This window comes from Schistocerca nitens, unplaced genomic scaffold, assembly GCF_023898315.1.
Source record: "Schistocerca nitens isolate TAMUIC-IGC-003100 unplaced genomic scaffold, iqSchNite1.1 HiC_scaffold_191, whole genome shotgun sequence".
Classification (NCBI taxonomy): Eukaryota; Metazoa; Arthropoda; class Insecta; order Orthoptera; family Acrididae; genus Schistocerca; species Schistocerca nitens.
Genome location: NW_026045732.1, coordinates 118,928 through 125,000, shown reverse-complemented (window position 1 = coordinate 125,000; position 6,073 = coordinate 118,928). Strand labels below are relative to the sequence as shown.

The window sequence follows — 6,073 nt, the reverse complement described above, 5'->3', positions numbered from 1 at the left end:
CGACTTAGTTTCGAACGAAATGTATTGATTGCTGTGATTATTTGGATTTGAGAAACTCTTTTGGTGGTACATTCTGCGCTATATTTGTGCGGCTGCGTCTGGCGAACGTCTAACGGGTGCAGAACTCATGCCTGCGTACTGTGACAACGTGGATGCGACTACAACATCAACTGCAAGTACTCTAATAGAACAAACGAGGAGTATCAAATCAAGTGTCAGGATGGCCGAGCGGTCTAAGGCGCCAGACTCAAGGAACGACCTTGGCTGCAGTAGCAGCTAGAGCCTTCTGGTCCTCGAATGAGGGCGTGGGTTCGAATCCCACTCCTGACACAGATTTTGTCGCTTCACTGGAGCACCCTGAATATCATTGAGATCCTTTGTAATGTGCAACAGCACGATACTGGCCGTGTTCTCCTAAGTGAAATCAAAAGTTTGCATCAAACAGAAGCGCACCTACGGCACCAAATTGTTTCTTCGGTAGTGTGAGCTACAAACAGAGAGTGTTGGTTGTAAATACGGCTTTCCCCTCGTGAGGATACTTCCGCGCCACAGCCGCAAACACGTCAAAAGGGACACTTGTGGTATGAAAACGACTCTTGTCTAGAGATGCAGAGTGCTAACGACAGTGTGAGGAAACAGTGCAGGCTGACCAGTACATCATCTGTACAATAATAGTCACTGATGAAATACAGAGAACACGAAATAAATTCATATACTCAAAGTATTACTTTATGGAGATTACAACGTGACCAATACTTGAGATATTACTCGACAGATAGACCTCTGCATTCTGTCTAATCTCTGATGTCTTTAACAGACGACTTAGTTTCGAACGAAATGTATTGATTGCTGTGATTATTTGGATTTGAGAAACTCTTTTGGTGGTACATTCTGCGCTATATTTGTGCGGCTGCGTCTGGCGAACGTCTAACGGGTGCAGAACTCATGCCTGCGTACTGTGACAACGTGGATGCGACTACAACATCAACTGCAAGTACTCTAATAGAACAAACGAGGAGTATCAAATCAAGTGTCAGGATGGCCGAGCGGTCTAAGGCGCCAGACTCAAGGAACGACCTTGGCTGCAGTAGCAGCTAGAGCCTTCTGGTCCTCGAATGAGGGCGTGGGTTCGAATCCCACTCCTGACACAGATTTTGTCGCTTCACTGGAGCACCCTGAATATCATTGAGATCCTTTGTAATGTGCAACAGCACGATACTGGCCGTGTTCTCCTAAGTGAAATCAAAAGTTTGCATCAAACAGAAGCGCACCTACGGCACCAAATTGTTTCTTCGGTAGTGTGAGCTACAAACAGAGAGTGTTGGTTGTAAATACGGCTTTCCCCTCGTGAGGATACTTCCGCGCCACAGCCGCAAACACGTCAAAAGGGACACTTGTGGTATGAAAACGACTCTTGTCTAGAGATGCAGAGTGCTAACGACAGTGTGAGGAAACAGTGCAGGCTGACCAGTACATCATCTGTACAATAATAGTCACTGATGAAATACAGAGAACACGAAATAAATTCATATACTCAAAGTATTACTTTATGGAGATTACAACGTGACCAATACTTGAGATATTACTCGACAGATAGACCTCTGCATTCTGTCTAATCTCTGATGTCTTTAACAGACGACTTAGTTTCGAACGAAATGTATTGATTGCTGTGATTATTTGGATTTGAGAAACTCTTTTGGTGGTACATTCTGCGCTATATTTGTGCGGCTGCGTCTGGCGAACGTCTAACGGGTGCAGAACTCATGCCTGCGTACTGTGACAACGTGGATGCGACTACAACATCAACTGCAAGTACTCTAATAGAACAAACGAGGAGTATCAAATCAAGTGTCAGGATGGCCGAGCGGTCTAAGGCGCCAGACTCAACGAACGACCTTGGCTGCAGTAGCAGCTAGAGCCTTCTGGTCCTCGAATGAGGGCGTGGGTTCGAATCCCACTCCTGACACAGATTTTGTCGCTTCACTGGAGCACCCTGAATATCATTGAGATCCTTTGTAATGTGCAACAGCACGATACTGGCCGTGTTCTCCTAAGTGAAATCAAAAGTTTGCATCAAACAGAAGCGCACCTACGGCACCAAATTGTTTCTTCGGTAGTGTGAGCTACAAACAGAGAGTGTTGGTTGTAAATACGGCTTTCCCCTCGTGAGGATACTTCCGCGCCACAGCCGCAAACACGTCAAAAGGGACACTTGTGGTATGAAAACGACTCTTGTCTAGAGATGCAGAGTGCTAACGACAGTGTGAGGAAACAGTGCAGGCTGACCAGTACATCATCTGTACAATAATAGTCACTGATGAAATACAGAGAACACGAAATAAATTCATATACTCAAAGTATTACTTTATGGAGATTACAACGTGACCAATACTTGAGATATTACTCGACAGATAGACCTCTGCATTCTGTCTAATCTCTGATGTCTTTAACAGACGACTTAGTTTCGAACGAAATGTATTGATTGCTGTGATTATTTGGATTTGAGAAACTCTTTTGGTGGTACATTCTGCGCTATATTTGTGCGGCTGCGTCTGGCGAACGTCTAACGGGTGCAGAACTCATGCCTGCGTACTGTGACAACGTGGATGCGACTACAACATCAACTGCAAGTACTCTAATAGAACAAACGAGGAGTATCAAATCAAGTGTCAGGATGGCCGAGCGGTCTAAGGCGCCAGACTCAAGGAACGACCTTGGCTGCAGTAGCAGCTAGAGCCTTCTGGTCCTCGAATGAGGGCGTGGGTTCGAATCCCACTCCTGACACAGATTTTGTCGCTTCACTGGAGCACCCTGAATATCATTGAGATCCTTTGTAATGTGCAACAGCACGATACTGGCCGTGTTCTCCTAAGTGAAATCAAAAGTTTGCATCAAACAGAAGCGCACCTACGGCACCAAATTGTTTCTTCGGTAGTGTGAGCTACAAACAGAGAGTGTTGGTTGTAAATACGGCTTTCCCCTCGTGAGGATACTTCCGCGCCACAGCCGCAAACACGTCAAAAGGGACACTTGTGGTATGAAAACGACTCTTGTCTAGAGATGCAGAGTGCTAACGACAGTGTGAGGAAACAGTGCAGGCTGACCAGTACATCATCTGTACAATAATAGTCACTGATGAAATACAGAGAACACGAAATAAATTCATATACTCAAAGTATTACTTTATGGAGATTACAACGTGACCAATACTTGAGATATTACTCGACAGATAGACCTCTGCATTCTGTCTAATCTCTGATGTCTTTAACAGACGACTTAGTTTCGAACGAAATGTATTGATTGCTGTGATTATTTGGATTTGAGAAACTCTTTTGGTGGTACATTCTGCGCTATATTTGTGCGGCTGCGTCTGGCGAACGTCTAACGGGTGCAGAACTCATGCCTGCGTACTGTGACAACGTGGATGCGACTACAACATCAACTGCAAGTACTCTAATAGAACAAACGAGGAGTATCAAATCAAGTGTCAGGATGGCCGAGCGGTCTAAGGCGCCAGACTCAAGGAACGACCTTGGCTGCAGTAGCAGCTAGAGCCTTCTGGTCCTCGAATGAGGGCGTGGGTTCGAATCCCACTCCTGACACAGATTTTGTCGCTTCACTGGAGCACCCTGAATATCATTGAGATCCTTTGTAATGTGCAACAGCACGATACTGGCCGTGTTCTCCTAAGTGAAATCAAAAGTTTGCATCAAACAGAAGCGCACCTACGGCACCAAATTGTTTCTTCGGTAGTGTGAGCTACAAACAGAGAGTGTTGGTTGTAAATACGGCTTTCCCCTCGTGAGGATACTTCCGCGCCACAGCCGCAAACACGTCAAAAGGGACACTTGTGGTATGAAAACGACTCTTGTCTAGAGATGCAGAGTGCTAACGACAGTGTGAGGAAACAGTGCAGGCTGACCAGTACATCATCTGTACAATAATAGTCACTGATGAAATACAGAGAACACGAAATAAATTCATATACTCAAAGTATTACTTTATGGAGATTACAACGTGACCAATACTTGAGATATTACTCGACAGATAGACCTCTGCATTCTGTCTAATCTCTGATGTCTTTAACAGACGACTTAGTTTCGAACGAAATGTATTGATTGCTGTGATTATTTGGATTTGAGAAACTCTTTTGGTGGTACATTCTGCGCTATATTTGTGCGGCTGCGTCTGGCGAACGTCTAACGGGTGCAGAACTCATGCCTGCGTACTGTGACAACGTGGATGCGACTACAACATCAACTGCAAGTACTCTAATAGAACAAACGAGGAGTATCAAATCAAGTGTCAGGATGGCCGAGCGGTCTAAGGCGCCAGACTCAAGGAACGACCTTGGCTGCAGTAGCAGCTAGAGCCTTCTGGTCCTCGAATGAGGGCGTGGGTTCGAATCCCACTCCTGACACAGATTTTGTCGCTTCACTGGAGCACCCTGAATATCATTGAGATCCTTTGTAATGTGCAACAGCACGATACTGGCCGTGTTCTCCTAAGTGAAATCAAAAGTTTGCATCAAACAGAAGCGCACCTACGGCACCAAATTGTTTCTTCGGTAGTGTGAGCTACAAACAGAGAGTGTTGGTTGTAAATACGGCTTTCCCCTCGTGAGGATACTTCCGCGCCACAGCCGCAAACACGTCAAAAGGGACACTTGTGGTATGAAAACGACTCTTGTCTAGAGATGCAGAGTGCTAACGACAGTGTGAGGAAACAGTGCAGGCTGACCAGTACATCATCTGTACAATAATAGTCACTGATGAAATACAGAGAACACGAAATAAATTCATATACTCAAAGTATTACTTTATGGAGATTACAACGTGACCAATACTTGAGATATTACTCGACAGATAGACCTCTGCATTCTGTCTAATCTCTGATGTCTTTAACAGACATATTAGTTTCGAACGAAATGTATTGATTGCTGTGATTATTTGGATTTGAGAAACTCTTTTGGTGGTACATTCTGCGCTATATTTGTGCGGCTGCGTCTGGCGAACGTCTAACGGGTGCAGAACTCATGCCTGCGTACTGTGACAACGTGGATGCGACTACAACATCAACTGCAAGTACTCTAATAGAACAAACGAGGAGTATCAAATCAAGTGTCAGGATGGCCGAGCGGTCTAAGGCGCCAGACTCAAGGAACGACCTTGGCTGCAGTAGCAGCTAGAGCCTTCTGGTCCTCGAATGAGGGCGTGGGTTCGAATCCCACTCCTGACACAGATTTTGTCGCTTCACTGGAGCACCCTGAATATCATTGAGATCCTTTGTAATGTGCAACAGCACGATACTGGCCGTGTTCTCCTAAGTGAAATCAAAAGTTTGCATCAAACAGAAGCGCACCTACGGCACCAAATTGTTTCTTCGGTAGTGTGAGCTACAAACAGAGAGTGTTGGTTGTAAATACGGCTTTCCCCTCGTGAGGATACTTCCGCGCCACAGCCGCAAACACGTCAAAAGGGACACTTGTGGTATGAAAACGACTCTTGTCTAGAGATGCAGAGTGCTAACGACAGTGTGAGGAAACAGTGCAGGCTGACCAGTACATCATCTGTACAATAATAGTCACTGATGAAATACAGAGAACACGAAATAAATTCATATACTCAAAGTATTACTTTATGGAGATTACAACGTGACCAATACTTGAGATATTACTCGACAGATAGACCTCTGCATTCTGTCTAATCTCTGATGTCTTTAACAGACATATTAGTTTCGAACGAAATGTATTGATTGCTGTGATTATTTGGATTTGAGAAACTCTTTTGGTGGTACATTCTGCGCTATATTTGTGCGGCTGCGTCTGGCGAACGTCTAACGGGTGCAGAACTCATGCCTGCGTACTGTGACAACGTGGATGCGACTACAACATCAACTGCAAGTACTCTAATAGAACAAACGAGGAGTATCAAATCAAGTGTCAGGATGGCCGAGCGGTCTAAGGCGCCAGACTCAAGGAACGACCTTGGCTGCAGTAGCAGCTAGAGCCTTCTGGTCCTCGAATGAGGGCGTGGGTTCGAATCCCACTCCTGACACAGATTTTGTCGCTTCA

At 45.2% G+C, this 6,073-nt stretch overlaps 8 non-coding genes across 8 annotated transcripts; all 8 read left to right on the top strand.

Annotated features, from left to right (window-relative positions):
- Positions 1-214: 214 nt before the first annotated feature.
- Trnal-caa (transfer RNA leucine (anticodon CAA)) lies at positions 215-330 on the top strand. Its single transcript has 2 exons — positions 215-252; positions 285-330. It is a non-coding gene; the product is annotated as a tRNA-Leu (tRNA).
- Positions 331-1,032: 702 nt separating this feature from the next.
- Trnal-caa (transfer RNA leucine (anticodon CAA)) lies at positions 1,033-1,148 on the top strand. Its single transcript has 2 exons — positions 1,033-1,070; positions 1,103-1,148. It is a non-coding gene; the product is annotated as a tRNA-Leu (tRNA).
- A 702-nt stretch (positions 1,149-1,850) lies between these two features.
- Trnal-caa (transfer RNA leucine (anticodon CAA)) lies at positions 1,851-1,966 on the top strand. Its single transcript has 2 exons — positions 1,851-1,888; positions 1,921-1,966. It is a non-coding gene; the product is annotated as a tRNA-Leu (tRNA).
- A 702-nt stretch (positions 1,967-2,668) lies between these two features.
- On the top strand, positions 2,669-2,784 carry Trnal-caa (transfer RNA leucine (anticodon CAA)). The gene is made up of 2 exons: positions 2,669-2,706; positions 2,739-2,784. It is a non-coding gene; the product is annotated as a tRNA-Leu (tRNA).
- Positions 2,785-3,486: 702 nt separating this feature from the next.
- Trnal-caa (transfer RNA leucine (anticodon CAA)) lies at positions 3,487-3,602 on the top strand. Its single transcript has 2 exons — positions 3,487-3,524; positions 3,557-3,602. It is a non-coding gene; the product is annotated as a tRNA-Leu (tRNA).
- Positions 3,603-4,304: 702 nt separating this feature from the next.
- On the top strand, positions 4,305-4,420 carry Trnal-caa (transfer RNA leucine (anticodon CAA)). Its single transcript has 2 exons — positions 4,305-4,342; positions 4,375-4,420. It is a non-coding gene; the product is annotated as a tRNA-Leu (tRNA).
- Positions 4,421-5,122: 702 nt separating this feature from the next.
- On the top strand, positions 5,123-5,238 carry Trnal-caa (transfer RNA leucine (anticodon CAA)). The gene is made up of 2 exons: positions 5,123-5,160; positions 5,193-5,238. It is a non-coding gene; the product is annotated as a tRNA-Leu (tRNA).
- Positions 5,239-5,940: 702 nt separating this feature from the next.
- Positions 5,941-6,056, top strand: Trnal-caa (transfer RNA leucine (anticodon CAA)). The gene is made up of 2 exons: positions 5,941-5,978; positions 6,011-6,056. It is a non-coding gene; the product is annotated as a tRNA-Leu (tRNA).
- The last annotated feature ends 17 nt before the right edge of the window (positions 6,057-6,073 follow it).